The sequence below is a fragment of the Nycticebus coucang genome, chromosome 7 (assembly GCF_027406575.1).
Source record: "Nycticebus coucang isolate mNycCou1 chromosome 7, mNycCou1.pri, whole genome shotgun sequence".
Classification (NCBI taxonomy): domain Eukaryota; kingdom Metazoa; phylum Chordata; class Mammalia; order Primates; family Lorisidae; genus Nycticebus; species Nycticebus coucang.
The window spans coordinates 1,864,763-1,888,709 of NC_069786.1; the positions used below are offsets into that span (position 1 = coordinate 1,864,763).

Sequence of the window (23,947 nt, forward strand, 5' to 3'; positions counted from 1 at the left end):
AAGGCAATTTTTTCTCTGTGGTGCAGAATCTGAGACTCTGAGAGACCATGGCCATGGGTCTAGCTATAAGGTTAAATGCTAAGTGTGCTCTAAAAAGAATAACATTGGTCTCAGGGGTGAGAGCCTAAAAGAAAAAAATATCAGGCGATGTTTGTGGAAAATCTGGAGTTCTGAGGAGTGCGTTAATATTGGTGAGTGCTGATCCAGTGCTTTACGTGTGTTATTTTGCCTATGAAACAGTTTCATGGAGAAGGAAGATTGCATCATGGAGATTGCCTCCTATTGATGATGAAAACCCAGTTTCAAGGATCCAGCATCTCATCTCGCCCAGGCCTGCAGGAGTACTGGAGGCAGAAAGTGACCTAAACATGACGGCCTGCACTGTCATCACCAGGAACGTTGCTCATCCAGGTGGGTGCAGGGAAGAAGGAGTTAACAGCGCAAGAGGGCAGTGGGTAAGAGTCAAGGAAGGGGGCTGGCCACAGCGGCATCTTAACATCTCGTCGTCTCCCGCACATTTTTACTAAAACTTGGATCATTTCTGTGTCAGTTCTACTGTCCTCCTTCAGAGGGGTGCATTACTCTTCATGGTATTTTTCTCCTCTGTCCTGATAAGACAGGCACACACCAAAAGAAAGAAAAATCAATGCACAGCTGACTGCAGATGTAAAACCTGCCCCATCCATTGGAGATATTCTTTTCCGCACTTTACAAATAGAACTGGACTAAACCTAATTGTAGGTACTGAGTAAACACCAGCCTCCTAGTGCCTTACCTGAATACTGCTAAGATGTTGTTTCTTGGGCAACTGACAAAAAAGAACTTTGCTGCTGAAACACTTCTGTCAGTACTGAGGGATGGAGGAGGAGTAGATTTTAATGGTACTCTTGCAACCATTTACCTAGGACCGGACATAGTGATTTGCCAAGGATGGCTGATGAGATGACATGAAATAATCATTACAAGGAGGAATTCATTCAACAGAAACAGATTTTAGGTGAGAATTTTAAGAGTTCCATACTTTAAGAAAGAATATGCTTACATTATTGGGTAGCTTCGTTGTTGCAGGAAGAAATGTTTTTGTTACCTGTACTGAAGATAGTTTTAAATTCCCGAATTTGGCCAGTCTGTGTGCTGCATTCTGAAGCATCATCAATTCCCAAGTCTCTTCATATTCTTTCTCATTAGCCTCAGTGCTTTCAATAATACAGTTAGCACAAACCACATGTAAAAATCTATGTATTTCACAGACATTACAAATATGTTCCTGCCATTGTAGTTATCTTACCATATGCCCAGAATGGTCTTTCTCCAGGGCTAATCTCTCATCATATGCACTTCCCTGCTTAAACAGCTTGGCATTAAAGAAGTTCACAATGATTATGTTTAAAGTCATACATCCCCAACTGACCTTAGTCTCCTTCACTTACTATCACCTTACTTTATTTTTCTCCATGACATTTATGATTGCATGGCCTAATATGTTATTTTATGTTAGTAATTATGTAATAAGATATGTCATATGTTGTAGTTTTGAAGTATTCCGTTATTTTTGCTAGCCCCATGTAAACCCAAGTAAGAACTTTGCTTTGCTCAGTACTATATCTTTAGCACCTGAAATGATGTCTGTAATATCAAAGGCATTCAATGAAAGTGTATTTTACAAATTAATATAGAGAAGGCCCAACTTTATAAACGTGTTTGCTAAAGCTTTCCTTGCCTTATCTCAAACTCGAATAATTATTAATCCTCCTTAAGTCAGAATTTTTAAATAGAGAAGATTAAAAACTTCTGTTTAGCCTCCTAAGACGAAGATTCCTCATAAAATTATTTCTGTCATATCATCAACTAAAATGATTTTTAATTACTATAAATGTTGCATCTTAGACTGAAGTTTTACTATCTAGAAAAAATTCTATGTTGAACATTAAATTTACTATATTCTCCCTATGCTAGTCTTTCAATCTTATATTTCTCCAAATTTCTGTGTGTCTTTAACCTCTACATGCTTAAATCTCTTGAATAGAATTCTTGTCTAGAATCTCTTGTCTCTCTTGTCTAGAATTCTTTCATAACTTCCAGAAGCCCAGGGCTAATATCTGCCACAACAGTGTGACACACAGCCGAGTTCCAGCTAATCATAAGCTGCCTACTCATCACTCCAAGGCCCAATGAGGGCCAGGCCCACTTGTAGCCAATCAGGTGATTTCTCCACTTTGCCTCCTGGTTCTGCCTCAGGTTGCTGGGTGGACATCTCTAAACCTGCCCTGGTTCCAGGAGCTACTGATTTGTGAATCATTCTTTGCTCAAGTAAACACTATTAAATTTAATTTTCCTGAAGTTTTAATTTAATAACAAACGACAGTTTCTATGAATTTATAATTACATATATCATAGTCTTTTGTGACAGCGCTGCATTCATGAAACAATTACCTGTCTAGAAACTTGGGAGGAACCCTAATATTTTCAACACAATCTCTTTAACTCCTTTCTTCTCTCTAAAGGGCTTATAAAATAGCCAGCCATTAATAGTTTCAATTCAGCCCTTTATCATCTTCAAATATATCATGTCCTTCAATTCAAACACCTTCACTCAAAAATCCTTTATTATCTCTCTATAATCTTTCCAAAGTTCTATCATGGAATGTGAGGCTCTTTGAGATTTTGGCCCTCATTTTCCAACCTAATTTGACATCTGTGAGCTTCTCCTTGGCAGAGATTGGGACTTATTTATCTCTGTCACTCTAGCTCCTAAGATAGTGTCTGATAAATAACAGCTATTAGGAAAGAGTGCAATGAATTAATAATATACAAACAAATGGATGGATTTTAATAGGGTAGAAGGGACATATTTAATTCTTTTCTGGCAGTCTTTATTGTCACTTTTGGGTGGAAAATCAGCAAATAATCAAGTAAACAAATAATAAACCTTTCCTAATTTACATTTAATAAGAATGTACTGTATAAATAGATTGTCATAGATAATTCTGTGACAATGTATAAACTTTATTGTCACGTAATAGAAATAAAATTAGCACATTTCCCACATAGAAAACTATTTAGAAAAATTATTACGTATTTAATATCTTAGCTTCTTTATATGCCTGACCACTGACATGTAACTATCAACTATGCACTTCTAAAATTTGACTACATATTAATTTAACTTCACCGTCTCTGTGTCCCAAAGTTCATGAAAATTAACATTTTCATTTCTTTGGAAGAGAATAATTGCATTCTTTTGGATAGTTGTCCTGTTATTAGTCTCTTAATATCCAGATTTTCTATGAGAAGCAATGGCCGAGCTCAGTGGCTCACACCTGTAATCCTTGCACTCTAAGACGTAGGAGGATTGATTGCTTGAGGTCGGAATTTGAGAACTGTCTGAGGAGAGCGAGACCCCATCTCTGAAAAAAATTGAAGACTTAGCTGTGGATGATGGTGTTCACCTCTAGTCCAGCTGCCAGGGAGACGGAGGCAGGAGGGTGATGTGAGCCCTGGAGGTTGAGATTGCTGTGAGCTATATGTTAAAGAAAGAGAGAGACAGGGAGGGGCAGAGAGAGACGGGCATGTAACCTGTAGTTATTCTAGTTTATGAGCCAACATAGACATTCATGCATACATCAAAATGTAATGAGTGCTTACTAGATATTAAGAACTTCATGGAATCTGAGGATTCAGAGATACGAAACAACTGCTCTGTTAAACATGTGGCTTAAAAGTAAGATGGTTAATCTTGCTAAATCCTACAGAAAAAAGGTGACTGTAGTCAAGGATATTATGGGAACATCCTGGGCAATAGACTTCTTCTGGAAATTAATCTTTTTCTATTTATTAAATCATGACTTAATTTAACATTAAGTTAAATTAATGTGTAGTTGAATTTTAGAAGTGCACAGTTGATAGTGTACACATTAATGCACTAATTAATTATAATTGTATAATTAATGCACAAAGTTAAATTAATATGTAGTTGAATTTTATAAGTGCATAGTTATACATTAGTGTATACATTAATTATCATAGTTGATAATTAGTGTATATCTTAATGCACTTGTGGAATACAATGTGCTGATTTTATATACAATTTGGAATGCTTACATCAAACTGGTTAACATAGCCTTCACCTCACTGAATGTTTGTGTTAAGACATTTATACTCTACACTTAAGAGATCTGACATGTACCCTATGCACCATAGGTATATATCCAGAACACCAAAAATCACTTTACAACAAAGATATTTGCACCAGAATGTTTATTGCAGCCCAACTCATAAATGCCAAGTCATGGAAAAAGCCCAAGTGTCCATTGACCAATGAATGGATTAATAAATTGAGGTATTTGTATGCCATGGAATATTAGGCAATATTAAAGAAGATGGAGACTTTACCTCTTTTATGTTCTCATGGATGGAGCAGGAGCATATTCTTCTTAGTAAAGTATCACACTAATGGAAGAAAAAGTATCCAATGTACTCTGTATTATTATGAAACCAATATATAATCATCCACATTTTCATATGAATGATAAATCACAACTATAGCCCAGAATGAAGGAAGGAAGAGAAGGGGGAAAGAAGGGAGGGGGAGGTTGGATGGAGAGAGGGTAATCAGTGGGACCACACCTATGGTGCATATTGCAGGGTACAGGTCTTAAATTCATCTTTTTCAATGATATATTCAAGCTCTGATAAGTGGTAGTGTTAGGAGGAGAACAGTTCAGTTTAGTTTAACTCACACTTTTTTTTTTTTCTTTTTTTTTTTTGTAGAGACTGAGTCTCACTGTACCGCCCTCGGGTAGAGTGCTGTGGCGTCACACGGCTCACAGCAACCTCCATCTCTTGGGCTTACACGATTCTCCTGCCTCAGGCTCCCGAGCAGCTGGGACTACAGGCGCCCGCCACAACGCCCGGCTATTTTTTTGTTGCAGTTTTTGGCCGGGGCTGGGCCTGAACCCGCCACCCTGGGCATATGGGGCCGGCGCCCTACTCACTGAGCCACAGGTGCCGCCCTAACTCACACTTTTTAATAGCATATATTTGATGATAGAAACTGTCTTAAGCATTTTTTATTTATTTTTATTTTATTTTTGAAACTGTTTTACATACTATAAAATTAGCACTGTACAATCACACCACATTAATAACAAGAATGATGCATTCTAAGTTAATACAAATAACAAAATTCTATGACTATTAAGTTGGTGGGAAATAAGAAGTAACAATTGTCCAGTGTCAAAAATAGTTTATCTTTGACTAAGTTATCTGATGCTTTCCCATAAAAGACTCAGTGAATGAGATCAATATGCCTTGAATATTTTAGCAAAAACAAGACAAAAACCAAATTTATGTCTTAGGAATGATTTTATTAGCATTAATACATTACATTTATTTTAGCATTCGAATGGATTTCATACTAGATCAGTAGACAAGTGTCAGTAAGAGATTTGAAAAGTGGAGAGTGATGGATGTCTTTAGTTCTTAAGTTAGAGCCACGATTTACATACCATTTTTGAATATTATTAAAAAATAAAATACTGGTTTTACTCTTTTATTCTAAGTTTGTGCCTTCTGTAGAAAATACCTTTTTATTCCTGTTCATTTGAAAGAAGCAACTGTTATGAAAATCATAAATCTTTATTTTCAAACGCATGGTGTTTATGAAGTGTGTGGGTTACACTAGCAGACACATATGGATAATACTGTATATTGATTTCCATCATAACACTTTCTTTACGTTTGTTTATAACTTCCTAAAATTTATCCAGTTTGAAGTTAAGAAATCTGTTTTTAACTTCAATGTAGTCTTCTTTAAAGATGTTTATGACTTGTATAATTCAAAGCTAATAGAAGTTTTCAACTTTCAAATCTTAGAAAGATATCTACATTTCACTGTATATTAGGGAAATTGCATTTTATTCAGAAATACACTGGTGCTCAGCAATCAGTCTGCATGACTTTAACAAGAGATATAATTCCATCAGAGAATGATAAAATTTAGGCTTATTCATTTTTATGCATTTGTATATATTTAGCAATGTCTTTGAAACATTGTTATAACCATTTCACTAAAGTTGAACTGAGCTTTCCTTCAGGGTGCTAACCATGAGTATTTTTCCCCTCTTTTCTTTTCTTTTTTACACGAAGATAATTTTAAAATGGTCATTGGGTTATATTTATTATACTGCCTGGATCTTGTTACATCGCTTACAAGTTTTTTTCATTTTGTGTTAAATGAAAAGGGAATATGACAAAAATAATGGAAAATACAGGTAAGTGAAAAGAAGAGAAAAATCCTGTTTGATTCCTCTATATAGAAATTACAGCGCTACCATTTTATACCAGTTAGTTGATTTGTTGTTTGGAAATCAGTGTATATCTAACAGTATACTGATGTTTTTGTTACTTAATTTCATTTAAAAAGTGAATAATGCCGTTGACAGTATCTTTCTCTAATGCTGTGTGCGCACCTGACTATGCGTGGTGGTAAGTCATCCTATGAGCGCTTGCCGGCTGAGCACCCCGTTGTGTACATGCTATAAATGAACTGTCTTATATCCCTCATCTCTGTTTCAATTTCTTCTTCCTCTCTTCTTCTCTTTTCCTTCTGTACTTCTCCTCCCCTTGTCTAAGTCATTTCAATGGTAAGTAAAAGGTGCTCAAATGCAGAAAGAGTTTAGAACATGTTTAAGTGAATACAATCATTCTAGCACAAGCTTTGTATAAAATGCAATGGAAAAGTGTAATAAATACATAGACTCACTTTTTTCTCTTTTAAGATGAGTGTGCACTATTTATTCAAATGATTCATACCCCCAATTAGCATAAGAAAACATATTACTCATTTAAAAGAATATTTAAGAGTAATTCTGTGAAGATGGAGGGAGGAAGAATTTTAGCTTCCAGGATACGATAAACAGATCCCGATTATGGCTAGATCAGGCATTTGTGCTATTGCCTAAAACCTTGTGTCATTTCTTTTTTGTTCTCAACTGCTCCAACAAAGATGAGCACTGAGTGAAATAGAAGCTTTCCAAAAAAAAAGAAAAAATTATATTTGAAATCAATATACCATTTTATTTCCGTTATTAGAAGCTCAAAGAAAATATCCTGGAATGCATAGGGCATTTGCTAAGTGAGACCTTCCTTTTCCTGAATTTATATGGAAAAAAAGATCATTTTTAATTTAGTGATGACATTTTTTTTGAAAGAGGTTGCTATATCTTTCCTATACTCAGTAAATGTCAGGAAACATGGCAGTGAGGGAAACCCTTTTAGAGTTTTAGGCAAATCTTTTAGGCAAATCTCTTGATGTAGCTTTAAGTAGAAACAGAAAATAAAAGTCAACGTTGATAAAATGCAAGGAGGAAGTTTGAGGCTGTTTTTGAGATACGTCTGCATTTATTTCCACATGTGAATTGTGCTTTGTTTGTAGTAATGATTTATAACAAATATCTGTTTCACGAAGTCCATTGCTTTTTGTTTTCTGTGGAACAGCACGTGGATTACATGACTCCTCAGGTTGGACCTGCCCAATGTTGTCTAAGGAATGTTCATGAAGGTTTTGTATTTCCTACTTTGGCAAGACCTTCCTTTCTGAATGTTCTATTTCTTACCTTCTATTTCATCTGTATATTCAATGTCTTTCAACTAGAACTTTTTCTTCTAAAACTTCTACTAATTATAAAACATTTTGTTTTTCTGACATCCTTGGAAAAATTACCCTGAAGATTTACACTGGAAACAGTACTTTAAAATGTCAATTTTTCATTCTAACATTGTTACAGTTTCCTATCTTCCTTGAGTACCAACTTCATTCATTTTATCACTGGTAAATCTGTATCATTATGGACATCAGATAACTTTTGGTCCTGAGGCAGTTAGGGATGTTTGCCTGTGCATTAAATTCTTCCAGACAACTTATTTCTCATGCCCTTGTTGGGCAATTCACCTGTCTCATTTCTTGCAGTGGGTTTGTGACTTCTTACTGTTATCACAGCCTTCCTGGCTGCTAATCTACTCTGAGCAAGGAAATGAAGTCAGCAAGAAATTTCCATTTCATAAAAGGAAAATAAAAGAAGAGCAGGTGGATCTCATTATAAATAAAATGCATAAAATTTATTATGTAATGTAATGTCAAGTAAACTATGTGATAAAGTCATAGTATAACTTTGGTGTTAAAACTTTTAAATATGTTTTCCACTTCCATAATACACATATAATTTGTTAAAATCCTTAACAGCCTTTTGACTTACTTTTGAAGCGGTGGGACATTTAGGTAACAATTTAAAAAGTAGGGGTGGTGCCTGTGGCTTAAAGGAGTAGGGCTGGCCCCATATGCCATAGGTGGCAGGTTCAAACCCAGCCCTGGCCAAAAAAAAAAAAAAAAAAAATTAAAAAGTACAAAAGTATCTATGTTTTTACATGGACATTTCAGACCTTAATATACAAAATTCTGGATGGGAAAGAGCACATCCTCCTCCTGACAATAACCTTGTCTGAGTTGGGAGGAGACATGGATTCTCTAATTCATCTGGAAGAATTGCTTAAAATTAAGACAAAAACTAGATTTAAAAAATGTAGACAAACATGTGAAGACTCTTCAGAGATAGTGAATATTTATTTGAGAAATTCTTCAAATTGACATTTTTGTTTTTTGAAGAAAAAGATTGTACTTTTCATCAAATGTGTAAATGCATGCAGTTATAAGAGGCAAATGCTTACAAAATAATCATCTAATAGATGATTTCCCTACTCTCCTGCACTCCAATTTTAAAGGCATCCCTTTTTAGCTACATTGGCTGATCATGTGTATATTACATGTTATATTATACATATATTAACATACACATGTATATGCACAAACACATATTTATGTATATATTTGTATTTGTAGAATATGACTGTGCTGTGCTTTAAGGGCTGGCTTCTCCATTATGTGTATCATTAATTGCCCCCCTACCATGGAAGAGACGGATCCGACTCTGTCCCCATCAGCACATGCCTTAAACATGGCCACACACATTTTCTTCAATCATATACTCTTAGCATCTGCCGTTAGTTTTTGCTAACATTGATTAACCACTTTTTACTATTATGACAATATAGTATCAGTCCCAGCTATATCGCATAACATGCCATAATTCATTTATTAGATAAAAGTTCTTGACTAGTATATAATTCTCTGTGTGTGTCTATGTACCTGTGTGTTTTCTATGCATCTATTACTAATTGATCTTTCCTAACAAGTCGGCTTCAAAAGTGATCCTCATTGATTTTTTTCAAATACTTGGGGTTTCTCCTGGGTTAACTATCTGAGAGTCATCATAATTCCAGAATCTTAGATAATTCCCTCCCTATTTTAGTTTGGAACATTTGTGCTTCGGTCTGCTGAACTGCTGCTAAGCCTTATATATTTTTCACCAACATTTTATAAATTCCTTCTGGTGTGGTCCTGCCATAGAACCCTTAAGTCACAGGTCCTTCAACTTACTCCTATCTGGCTGTCTAATAAGTATTGGAGAAGTACATCTTCCAATAATTTCCCTCACAGGGGCCCATGGGTAGTAAATGTTGCAAGACCAAATATGTCTTTATTCTATCACATATTTTCTTGATAACTTGGTATCCTGACATAAAATTCTAAATTGTGAATACTTTTTTTCTCAGACTATAAAATTCTTCTTTTTTTCTTGTTTTTGCATGTAATTTCTTTGAGAGTGATACCATATTTTGTTCAGAAAATATTGGATCATTTTACTGGCATATGAAGGAGTGTGAACAATATATATTTATATAATACAACTTTAATAAAACATGTTTATCCAAATGACATGTATAGTATGGCTCATATAAACAGAATTGGCTGAATATTACAAAAATAAAATAATAGTTTACTCTCACTGAAATTAAACTCCTAAACAATAAATAAAAGGACAGATTATGTATTTTTTATTACCTTGAGGTTCTACCAGTTAAAACATGTAAAATATGAGTTTTTAATCTCTTTCTGTGTTAGTATGCATGTTTTATATTATAGTAATTTGTAGAATTCCTCTGCCAGATCATTTATAAGGGCGTATAAAATGTTAGCTGTTATTTTTATGTTCATTAGGTCTATGGAGCGAACAAATTCTAGCAAAGTTAAGAATAACATCCATTAAAATGTATTCATGAGCTCTTCATTATATCTTAGGGTAAAGATTGAAATTTGATATTGAAATTTTAAAAATTAATGAATTAAAATCTTTAGCAATAGCTTTATTGAGGTGACATTCACATGCCATACAAGCCACCGTTTAAAATTTATAATTTGTTTTTAGTGTCGTCACCGTATTCAACGTGAGAACATTTTAGCACCTCACAAGAAACCCAGTATTCTTTAGCTACTGCTCCCTCCCATATCCCTAACTCTAAACAAGTACATATTTATTTTTGTCTCAGTAAATTGATTTACTCGGGAATTTCACATATAGGAGTCATTAAAATATGTAGTCTTATGTGACTGGCTTCTTTCATTAGCATAATATTTTTAGGTTGCAATCACTCCTTTTAAGGGTCAAATTGTTTCTAGCCTCTGAGTGAAGGTTCTTTCTAGTTCTTGGTGTTTATTGAATGTCAGGTGTTTAAAGAATTTCAGGATGTACCACAGAACAAAAGTAAGGCAAGGTTTTAGTGAAAATGAAAAGGACACTCCCAGAGAGAGCTAGCAGACTTGAAAAGAAAAGCTGCCCTGTGAGGAAATGGTTTTAGATCTTCTGTAGCCTTACTAATTGAGAGGAGAAATATTCGAGGTGACGAGGTTGGCATTTACTAAGCATTTGGGTCATAAATCCTAGCTTTGGGTTCCCTCCCATTTTCATAGAGTTGTTTTGGAATTGTCATGGTAATTTCAAATGCAGAGACATTTTAAAACCACACCGTGATGGCATTAATGTACACAGCTATGATTTAATAAAAAAATAAAAAAAAATTCTTGAAGAACAGAAGATACAGATTATATTGTTAAATATATTTGCATGTCAAAAATAAATAGTTTAATTTTTATGGGCAACAATTATTTCTGGTCAAGTCATTCTAATATAATGTAAAAGTAGAAAGATTTAAGAGATCTGTAAAATAGAAACAATTTTATATTTCTGCCAGTCATTTGAGAAATATCTCATTGGTAATATAAAGCTTAATATACAATAAAAAACCCCACAATGTAAACGATAATGTAATTACCCAAAGTTCACATAAGGTGGCAGAGAGAAATGAGAAGCCAGTTGAAGCTAGTTCTTGCTGCAGTTATCAGCCCCTTTCCTAAGGGGTGTTTACTTCAACACCTGCGCCCAATCTTCAAGCACCTGCATCCAATCTCAGCCCTGTCCCCTAATCTTAGCAAAACAATATTCCCTTGTCCGGATATACCCCCATTTTGTTTACCCTTTCATTAGTTGATGGACATTTGGGGTGTTTCCACCTTTTGGTTATTATGAATAATGTTGCTGTGAATATTCACATAAAAATTTTTGTGTAAACTTATGTTTTTATTTTCTTGGATATAGACATGAAAGGGATATTATTGCTGGGCAATATGGTAATTCAATGTTTAACTTTTTGAGAGACGGTTAGACTGTGCCCCAAAGTGAATAGACCATTTCACATTTCCATCAGCAGCTCACCCGGAGTTCTGGCATTTCTGCATCTTTGGTGACACTTGTCACTAACAGAGCTTCTGATTCTATCCATGCTAGGGCACGGCAGGCTCCTCTCACTGTGGGTCTGTCTGATCTCCACTGTTCTGATGACAGTTAAGTCATGCATCTGTTCACGTGCTTATTGGCAACTTGCATATATTTTTGAAGAAATGTCTATTTAGATCATTTGCCCATTTTAAAATTGGATTATTTTCCTTTTTATTATTGAGTTGCAAGTGTTTTTATATATTCCATATACGATTACCTTTTGCATATATGTAGTAAATTGCATGTATTACTCTCTATAATTAAGATTGTCTTTTCACTTCTTTGATAGGTCTTTTGAAGCATAAAAGTGTTTAATTTTGAAATCAAATTGTATTTTTTCTTTTTTGATTGAAGTTTTTGATGTCACACATTTGAATATGCAGAATTTAATTTTTTTAAATTCACTATGGCTCTTGCGAAATCATTTAAGTAATTTAATGCATTTGAAATTGATATCTTATTCTATGTAGACTTATCGAGATTCACATTTCTCTATGAAATAATAATAATAAGATATATAGCATTGTTCACAGGAAGAAATATTTTTGCTACTATTAATTATGGAAAATTATTTGGATGGGACAGGTAGGTTTTGTACAGAGTGGCTTTCTTTAAGCCCCTTTTACAAGGCCATTTCATATTCTGTATATGTTACTTAGGTGATACTACTCAACATGTAATAGTAGCAAATTGTTTCTTATTTTGTTTTCCATATAAAACATATAGGTGTTCTTTGAATGTTTATTTTCCAACTTAAAAAAAAAAAACTTCATCATCTTCCTATGCTTAATAAATATTAAAAGCAAATAAATCTCTGCACTTGAGATTTTAAAGGTATTTCTGCCTGAATTTTATTTTCATAGAGCATAGCTCTTTATTATCTGTCATAAGATCTTTATCTTAATCTCTTATGATATTATTCCTGAACTTTGCCTGAGAAACACTATCCAATCATGTTCCAAAAAATACAGTTTTACATGTCTTTCAAGAATATGGGAGGAGCTGAAATGAAAAGCTAAAGAACGAAGGGTAGAGTGAGGAGTGCAGGGGAAAACCACGCCTGGCGCCTTCAGAAAGAAGAGCTGGGCCTCAGATGGTGGGAGACTAGGGAATCATTAGAGTCAGAGGAAAAGGAAGGTGATGGTGACAGAAGCTCAATCCAGGCAGAAGAGAACAAGCCCTGTGCAGGAGAAAGGCAGAGCTAAGAAAGTCAAAGTGGTGAGATCTCCAGTCATTACTGAAAAAGAAACTTGCACAGAAAGTAATACACCTCTGCTCGCTGCATTATTTTGTATTATGGTGCAATTCCGTCTTATTTAACAGGCAAGGGAAACACACAACATACCTAAGAATGCATCCTGAGGGAAAATGCAATTTATATTCTGGGGAAAGAACAAAAGTGAGCTGGGAAAATAAAAATGTGCCCTGTGAAAGGGTTAGAAAAATAAACACAATATGTCAGCCATATGAAGTGGAAACTTATTCTTTGAGCTCTACTTTCCTCAGCTGTAAACACACATTGAAAATACCTTTCTCACGATATTCTTTAAAAGTTTAACAAGATGATAAATTACCATCGATGTAGGGGGAGGCTTTAATAAATATTTCTTTAATGTGAATCACCAACTCCATGTCCAAGGACCTCAATCACTCCGTAGAAACAAGTCCCATGAAAACTTTCAAGGTTTCTAACATTAGACTTTGTTGCACCTACAAATACACTAAGATGAGGATCCTAAAATTACAGGGCATTTAAATTAGGAAACATGTTCTCCAATAATGTAAAGTATTCTTTACAGAAAAAAATAATTTAGAAATCAAAGTGGATCAATATTTGATCAAGATTGGGAATGCTCCTTGGCACTATTGTTGACATGAATAGACATTTATAGCATGCTAAGTGTATACACAGAATATTTGACAAATAATAGCTGTATACTAGATAGCTCTGTACCTATAAAGCCTAAATACACTTTAAGAAACTATTCCGTGGCTTAATTACATATCCTGTCATCTTCTGTTTTTATATTAAAGTTTAGTCTTGACTTATTATTGTGAATTTAAAGAGCCAGAATTCATAATCACTGGTGTCTAATGTGCTTATTATAGGTAACTTTTGAAGTATTTTTCACATGTCATTTTTTCCACCAGGATCTTGGGCATACTTTCGGTCACATATTGTCTCATTTTAAATGCTTTAGAAATTTTGAAAACAAGACTGTGGAATTGTCTTAGATTAAGTAAACTGAGAAGAAAAAAATGACTAAATATAACATAGTCCCTTGGATTGGGTTTTGAAACAACAAAAATGCACATTATGAAAATGATGCAATTTGGATCAAACCTATATTAGTTACATGTATTTTACTAATGCTAATTTTGTAGTATTGTTAACATTATTATTGCTATATAAAATGTTTAACATGAGGAGTAGCTGGGTGAAGCTTTTTTTTATTTTTAAAGTTTTATTAATTTATTTCTCACCAAAAATTCATATACGTAACCCAAACAACAATGAAATTCATATACTTACCTAGTAATAGCAAGACTATGTGATTTAAATATATTGTTGCCAAACACTTCAGATCAAATTACTTAGTATAATTTGATTATTTTAAAAAATGAGCTTATTCAAATATATTACTCCAGACTATATGTATTTGTTTTCCACATGAGTTGTTAACATTCAACTGGTAAGCATTCTTTTCTCTTCATGGACCTCAGTATCCTAGAGATTCTCATACATTTGATTTAAGAAACATTCCCACATAAGTTATTAGGCATTATTTTTATGTAATGCTTAATTATCTTGAATGCTGGTTTCAAAAATATTTTTATTGACATAAAATACATTGTATGAAATAGATATCTTATTCACTAATTCAATGTGTTTTTAACTTCCTTTTATTGCATTTCTATATAACAAATGAATTTTAAAAGATTATTAAAATATATTGACACAAACCCAAGTTTGTGTTTATAAACCTTCAAATTATTTTTAATATGAATAAAAGACATCGTAGTTTTGTAAAAATAAAATAAGCAAACTAAAGCCCCCCCAAAGAAACCCAAACCAAATACTCTGTAGTAATTTTTGCAGTCATAGGAATACTTCTATTTTGTAGTTCCCACCCTTAGCCCCAATTAGTGATAAACGTATTTCTCTACAGATAGGCATTTTCAGATATGACTCACAGAGTATTTTGTCTTTTGTGCCTAGATACTTAGATTTGGAATTTTTTTTTGTAGTTTCCATGTTGTCACATGTATATGTATTTTAATCCTTTCTGTCTGTGAATATGATTCCTTTGTAGAGTATATCACAATTTGCTTGTATACTCTCCAGCTGATGGAAGTTTCTATCTTCTGGATCCTACAAATAGTGCTTCAATCAACATGTTGAAAGAAACACTATGTTTCTTTGTGTGGATATAAGAAACATAGTTTTTTCTTGACTAATACTATGTTTCTTTTATTGTTGGTGATTCCTTGAGGGTATAAAGAACCAGGTTACACTGGTTGCTCTGTGCACCCCTTTCCCCATACCCAGCCATGTGCTAGGTCATTAATTGTTTTCATATTGGAATTAAGTACATAGAATTCTTGCTTCTCCATTCTCGTGATGCTTTACTAAGAATAATGTGTTCCATTTCCATCTGGGTTAATACAAAAAATGTAAAGTCTCCATATTTTTTAATGGCTGAGCAGTGTTCCATGGTGTACATAGACCACAGTTTGTTAATCCATTATAGATTATGTTTTTTGTAATTCTTTTCCTATTTAATATTTTTCAATCCCTAGCTTCTATTTCCCACTAATAACATTTGGCCATGAACATCAAAACAGTTGTCACTGTAAGTCCATTGTTAAGATAAAATTATCTTTATGAACTCAACTTGCATATTGAGATTTTTAAAACTTATGGTTTTCAATTTCTTTCTAATGAGAATTTCTATCTGTAAATAACATACTTCTGAAAAAAAGCATTCTTCAGAAAAACCATACTAAATAATATCTGATTTAATATTTTAAAATATTTTAATTACCTCTTGCAATCTTTGCCTAACAATTGCAATCAGTGTAACCTGGCTTATTGTACCCTCAATGAATCTCCAACAATAAAAAAATAAATTAATTAAAATAAATAAATAAAATATTTTAATTACCTAAAAGTAGTTTCAAACAGAGTATTTTGTGTGTGCACGTGTGTGTGTGTGTGTGTGTGTAGGGGGGGAGAACTTTGTAAGTAATTGTGTCTGCTTTATGTTTAAAGATAGGGAAGGAAAATTGTCATTTCTATTTATAGATTATGACAAATTTGTGTTCTTTAAAACTATACAATTACAAATGGAATATATATTTATCTACTGAGGTACAGGATTGCCAGGTTGAAAATTTGATGCAATTATTTCCTTATACCTATATTGTTCATAAGGTAAACATCATATTTTCACCTATATTTGCAAAATAGTGGTAGTTTGCAAAACTTTAATCATAGACTCCGCTTTTGCCTCAAAAATCATGTCTGTCAGGCTGTTAAATTGCCAAAAATTATTTTTATATATAAAAACTATAAAAGGAATAATTGCATAATGAGCATTTAGGTTTTTTTCTTGTTCTTTATTGCCTTATTTTTACATTTGTCTATTTAGGTATAATAATGAGAAATAATCTCTTAATTCTTTATCTATTCTGCAAGGCATAACTACTAGGGAAACATTGGCACTGGATGGCTCTTCTCTTTCAGGCTCTTAGGCTATTTAGTTATACCGTATTTCTATCTTTTTTTCTTTTTTCACCAAAAGGAGAAAGGGAATTGATTTGTTGTAAATACCTTTTGTGTTTCAGGATCATCAAAACAGTGGTTCAAAGCAGATATAGGTCAGTTACCACAGAGCAGTAGCTTATAAACACTGTTACTTCCCACAGTTCTGGAGGCTGAGAAGTCCTAGATGCAGCCGCTGGCAGGTTTGGTGTCTAGTGAGGGCCTGCCCCCTGGTTCACAGATGGCTTTTCTTCCTATGTCCTCACCTGGTGGAGAAGGCAGCCGATTTCCTTGGTCTCTTTTACAAGGGCACTAATCGCATACATGAGGGCTCCACCCTATGGCCTAATTATCACCCGAAGAAACCACCTCCTAATGTTATCATGTTGGAGTCTAGGTTTTAACATATGAATTTGGGGAGACATCAACATTCCTTCTATAACAACATAGAAATCAAACATCCCAGTTAAGGATATTTAAATTAAAGTCTGAAAAACACTGACAGACAAGAAGTGATGAACAGTATTTTGAGTACATTTATACTTAATTCCTGGGGCCATGATTAGGTTACACTCACAGAGGGTTTGAACATCTATTTTACTTAATATCGTAGCATTTTAAAATAAAAGTTCACATTTCATATCAAGGAAAGGAAACAATAAAATTCCATATTTAGTCAGAACATATTTAGTCAGAATGCTGTCTGACATTCAGTTGTAATTAAAAAATAATAATAATCCAAGGATAGGTTTACGCTATACTTAATTATTTGCATAGTCTGGTTTTTAAGAAGTCAGACAAGTCTGCAAGAATCATTAGCCTAGAAAACATAAAATATTATTCTTAGTTTTCCTAACTTCTATTTTTATTAAATGCCCATTTTATGTTAGGTTCTAATAAATGAGCCCACATAGAAATACATTTCTGCTATTGATGTGTTTCAAGGAAAATAAGACGTACCTTCTTTTTTAACATATGGGTGGTTTTGATTCTATTAAAAGGAAAGTAAGTGAGGATTTCTTGAAAGCCATGCAAATTTTAAATCTATGTGATGATATTTTTCTTTCCAGAACTTGTATCTCTGTCCTTAGAAGGTGAGAAATCTCAGTATAATTCAATAATTTAAGGAGTATCTCAAGAGTTAGTTACACCTGAGAAAAAAAAATATTCTAACATTATTACTTGTGAGCCATTGCAATCTATTAATAAAATTCTTAATTTCTCTCTTTGTAAAAGCTGAGGATGGTTATTCTTCCCTGATTGAATTTTCAAAAGAATTGGCTCTTCCAAAATGATTCCAAATCTCCGTGTCTTTATTGTGTTTATGAGATAACTTTTATCTTCAGCTTCTCTGGCTTTTGATATCTTCTTCACCACAGAAACAAAAATGCTCCTTCTGTTTTTGGTTTTTATGTCTTTTTGCGGATATTTTGGATTTTCTATAAACAATAGAGCATTTTTTTCTCATCACATTTTCTTTAATTTCCACGGAATTTATTCTATCCCTTAAATACATATAAGTTATATGACAACCAGCTATTAAAATAACATTAAGTTTATCATTAAACTGAAAAATGGCTTTGATGTTACAGAGTGGTTGGAAATATCTTAGATGTTTCATAAAAGCAGACACATAGAGTGACAGGCAAGGTTCACAGAAATTCCTTTCCTATGATGACTAGACTGCAAATCGCTTTTATTATTTGCTTCTTCTTCTTTTTTTTTTTTCAGTTTCTGGCCCGGGGCTGGGTTTGAATCCACCACCACTGGCATTTGGGGCCAACACCCTACCCCTTTGAGCCACAGGCACCGCCCTCACTTTCTTGATCTTCTTATTCATCACCATTCTCACCCTGACCTTTTAATACATAATAAGCTACAATTCAGTAGATGTTACATAATCACACTCATTTGATCTTCCAAAAGTTCTGGATTCAAGCAGGACAGCTATTGCTGCTCTTATTGTGGGTGGGAGAATCACTTCTCCTGTAAATGTAGGTGATGGAAAGTTACTATGTCCAAATCTCTTTACTTCAAGTCCAATACTTGGTTTCAATCAAAATCAATCTTTAGTGACAGCAATGGTGTCAAGCCAACACAGCTCAACAGAACTTTCCTTACTCTCAGCTGGGGATGCCCCAACAGGTGACCCTCCCACAGCTGTGCTGAGCCCTAGCCCACTGAAAAAGGAACAGGAGAACCTCTGCCTTATTTCATCAGCCATCCCAGCCACCTTCAAAGATTCAAGGTTGGGAGTATAGAAACTTCCCCAACTTAAGTCCTTCAGATTGCTTTTCCTCAGAGGACTGTCATTTTACACCATGAATGTTCAAAGTTTATTTCAATATTGGTTTCACTGTGCAAGAAATAAAGCAGGAAAGAAAAAAAAAAGATTTACAAATAAAAAATACACATGAAATATAAAGTAATTGTTTTCAAGCCCCAGATGTCATAAAGGACGGTGATCACCAGGGAAGAAAAGGGAAATGAGTCCATGAAAGGAACAGAATAAGGAACACAAAAAGCATACCCACACAAACATAGACAATTGACTTTTGACAAAAATACAAAAGCAAGTTGGGAGAAAGGGTAGTGTTTCCAGCAAATGACTTAGGAGCAAGCGGTATGGATGCACAAAATAGTGAACATTAAAAAGAACTTCATGGTAAAAATAATTTACAATAGATCAAAATCTAAATGCAAGACCTTACAATATCACAACTTTTAGAATAACGCAGAGAAAATCTGTGTGACTTCCATTAGGCTAATATTTCTTGAGTACTACACCCCAAAGGATCTATTTTTGTCTCTCTGACCCAATGACAATTAACTAATAGCCAAGACATTACTCAGATATAAAAACAAAGCAGGAGGAATCACGCTATCAGACCTCAGATATACTATAAATTGATAGTGATCCCATTTGTTTATTTTTGTTGTTGTTGCAATTGCCATGGCAGTCTTCTTCATGAAGTCTTCCCCCAGGCCAATATCTTCCAGTGTTTTTCCTATGCTTTCTTTGAGGATTTTTATTGTTTCATGCCTTAAATTTAAGTCCTTTATCCATCTTGAATCAATTTTTGTGAGTGGGGAAAGGTGTGGGTCCAGTTTCAGTCTTTTACATGTAGACATCCAGTTCTCCCAACACCATTTATTGAATAGGGAGTCTTTCCCCCAAGGTAAGTTCTTGTTTGGTTTATCGAAGATTAGGTGGTTGTAAGATGTTAGTTTCATTTCTTGGTGTTCAATTCGATTCCAAGTTTCTATGTCTCTGTTTTTGTGCCAGTACCATGATGTCTTGACCACTGTACAGCTAAGGAGACAATAACCAAAGCAAAGAGACAACCCACACAATGGGAAAGGATATTTTCATATTTTCAATCAGACAAAAGCTTGATAACCAGGATCTATAGAGAACTCAAATTAATCCACATGAAAAAAGCCAACAATCCCTTATATCAATGGGCAAGAGACATGAATAGAACTTTCTCTAAAGACGACAGACGAATGGCTAACAAACACATGAAAAAATGTTCATCATCTCTATATATTAGAGAAATGCAAATCAAAACATCCCTGAGATATCATCTAACCTCAGTGAGAATGGCCCACATCACAAAATCTCAAAACTGCAGATGCTGGCGTGGATGTGGAGAAAAGGGAACACTTTTACACTGCTGGTGGGACTGCAAACTAGTACAACCTTTCTGGAAGGAAGTATGGAGAAACCTCAAAGCACTGAACCTAGACCTCCCATTTGATCCTGCAATCCCATTACTGGGCATCTACCCAGAAGGAAAGAAATCCTTTTATCATAAGGACACTTGTACTAGACTGTTTATTGCAGCTCAATTGACAATCGCCAAAATGTGGAAACAGCCTAAATGGCCACCAACCCAGGAATGGATTAACAAGCTGTGGTATATGTATACCATGGAATACTATTCAGCCATTAAAAAAAATGGAGACTTTACATCCTTTGTATTAACCTAGATGGAAGTGGAAGCCATTATTCTTAGTAAAGCATCACAAGAATGGAGAAGCATGAATCCTATGTACTCAATCTTGATATGAGGACAATTAATGACAATTAAGGTTATGGGGGGGAAGCAGAAAGAGGGATGGAGGGAGGGGGGTGGGGCCTTAGTGTGTGTCACACTTTATGGGGGCAAGACATGATTGCAAGAGGGACTTTACCTAACAAATGCAATCAGTGTAACTGGCTTATTGTACCCTCAATGAATCCCCAACAATAAAAAAAAAAAAAAATTGATAGTGATCAAAACAGCATGGTACTGGCACAAAAACAGAGAATAGATGTCTGAAACAGAATAGAGAACCAAGAGATGAATCCAGCTACTTACTGTTATTTGATCTTTGACAAACCAATTAAAAACATTCAGTGGGGAAAAGATTTCCTATTTAATAAATGGTGCTGGGTGAACTGGCTGGCAACCTGCAGAAGACTGAAACTGGACCCACACCTTTCACCATTAAATAAGATAGACTCTCACTGGATTAAAGATTTAAACTTAAGACATGAAACTATAAAAATACTAGAAGAGAGTGCAGGGAAAAGCCTTGAAGAAATCGGTCTGGGCGAGTATTTTATGAGGAGGACAACCCCCGGGCAATTGAAGCAGCTTCAAAAATACGCTACTGGGACCCGATCAAACTAAAAAGCTTCTGCACAGCCAAGAACACAGTAAGTAAAGCACGCAAACAGTCCTCAGAATGGGAGAAGATATTTCCAGATTATGCCTCCGACAAAGGTTTAATAACCAGAATCCACAGAGAACTCAAACGTATAAGCAAGAAAAGAACAAATGATCCCATTGCAGGCTGGGCAAGAGACTTGAAGAGAAACTTCTCTGAAGAAGACAGGCGCATGGCCTACAGACACATGAAAAAATGCTCATCATCTTTAATTGTCAGAGAAATGCAAATCAAAATTACTTTGAGATATCATCTAAATCCAGGAAGATTAGCCCATATCACAAAATCCCAACACCAGAGATGTTGGCATTGATGTGGAGAAAAGGGAACACTTCTACACTGCTGGTGGGAATGTAAATTAATACATTCCTTTTGGAAAGATGTTTGGAGAACACTTAGAGATCTAAAAATAGATCTGCCATTCAATCCTATAATTCCTCTACTAGGTATATACCCAGAAGACCAAAAATCACATTATAACAAAGATATTTGTACTGGAATGTTTATTGCAGCCCAATTCATAACTGCTAAGTCATGGAAAAGTTGTTTGATTTTAATGGCCACTCTCCTAAACAGTATATTTCTGAGACAAAAACCATGCCATGATTTAATGTTTAATTCATATATTTCGTATGAAATATGTGTATTGATTAGCAGCAAGTTGACATTTATAAACACATGTTTTCAATTAAAAAATCAAATCAATCTCTCTGGAGGAATAAAGAGTAATGAAACAGAAAATGCCAGGAGGCAGAAAGGCTCAGAATCAGGATACTCCTTAGCGAGTGAGAGTCAATGCGTTGGAGAAGACTCGAAATTCCAAAGTGTTATTCTTCTGACATTTTGCCACATTTGCGACTTTAAATTAATTCTGAGTCCCCTAAAAATAAGAATGCATATGATCACTATGCCAGCTATCAAAGTGAAATTAACACATTAATAATACTTTCGTATTTATGTGCCACCTATATTAAAATATTCCAAGATGCTCCAAACAATTCCTAAATTATAAAAAATAAATTGTATAATTTATAATGAAATCAAGTTGTGTGCATTGTCGTGGGAATTTTGACCTGCTGCTCAGATCCCCATTTGTGGTTTAAAGGATGTCTCTCAATCTCAGAGACCATTTTAAAAAACATTAGAAAATAAACTGTTTCAAGAGAGGGTGAGAATGTTTTATATGTTCTTTTTTCTTTTCTTTTCCTTTCTGTTTTCTTGAGACAATATCACTATGTCACCCTCAGTAGAGTGTCATCGCGTCACAGCTCACAGCAACCTCAAACTCTTGGGTTTAAGTGATTCTCTTGCCTCAGCCTCCCAAGTAGCTGGGAGTACAGGTGCCTGCCACAATGCCCAGCTATTTTTTTGTTGTAGTTGTCAATGTTGTTTGGCAGGCCTGGGCTGGGTTCAGACCCACCAGTCTTGGTGTATGTGGCTGGCACCCTAACCACTGAGCCACGGGCTCCGAGCCAGAGTATTTTATATTTTCATATGTGAACAGTACCTTAAAAAATTAAAACTGGCCCAGCAGTCCCCCTATCTGCCAGAAATATTCCAGACTGATGCCCTCACTGAAAATTATTCTTGACCTAACAAACCACTCCTCAGTATCCTCTTGTGCTATCATCTTCAGATTCGGTTTCCTAAGGATGCAAACGGGTAACACATCTTGCTTTAGGTTCATGACTGTAGCGTATTTATTTTTCAAATTCCTTCAGCCTCCTTCGACAGCAGAGATACTTTTGAATAGTCCAGGGAATCTACCTGTGTATTTGACCTCATAAATAACTTCAGGGTCAACATTCCGGATAAGCCCATGAAATAGTTCATATTGCATAATTCTTTTTACATAATGTCAGACAGTATCAAACTGTTGACACTAACTTCATCAAGTTGAGATGGGGAACATGGTGGTCTTTAGATCTTCCCACTTGAGAGGTAATTGATAGGCCAAATGTTTTTGCTATGTTCCCCAAACAGAATTTATATGTTAAAGCCCTAACTCTCAGTGGGGTTGTATTTGGGGACAGGGCCTCTAAGGAATTAATGAAGATAAAATGGGGTTTATGCTCCTGTGAAGAGAGACATCAGATCTCTGCTCCCCTGTCTTTTCCATGTGAGCACACAGTGAGAAGTCAGCCCAGCTGTGCTGGAACCTTGATCTTGGACTTCTGGCCTCCAGAGCCGTGAGAAAATAAATTTCTATTGCTTAAAACCTCTATGATCTAAGGCATTTTGTTACAGCAGGTCAAGAGGACTACGGCAGAGGCATTTTCCTCCTCCATTGTTAATTGCAGTGGTACTTTGAAAATGTCTTGATAATCTATTCTTCAATAGTTATTCACCCAGGGGTTATGGTGTTCGTAAGTGATCCTTGCCTGAAGTATTTATTTCTTTGGAAAAGTTGAAAATTAATAATTTGTTTGATATGGTCAATGTTCTTCTGTTCAGAGACTCACAAACGTCTGTAAATGGGAGTTTATCTTTGTTCCCTCTCTCTCTCTCTCACCTTCCTCCCGCTTTCTCTTTCTTACCTTTGTCTTGTATTTCACCTTTGAGCTTATCTTTGTCCCCCCCTTCTCCTCTTCTCTCTTTACCTCTCCCTCCCTCTTTTCCCCAATTTTTCTTATTCACTTTATTATAACCCTTCAACACCATTACTATTTTGTTCTTTAAGTTTATCCATGTGTCAATGTAAGAAGAAACCCTCAAGAGAGATGCTATGCTTTGCTTT

General features: G+C 34.8%; 1 pseudogene; it reads left to right on the forward strand.

Annotated features, from left to right (window-relative positions):
* Positions 1 to 368: 368 nt before the first annotated feature.
* Positions 369 to 23,947, forward strand: part of LOC128590434 (DNA-directed RNA polymerase III subunit RPC9-like) — an 85,065-nt pseudogene continuing 61,486 nt past the window's right edge.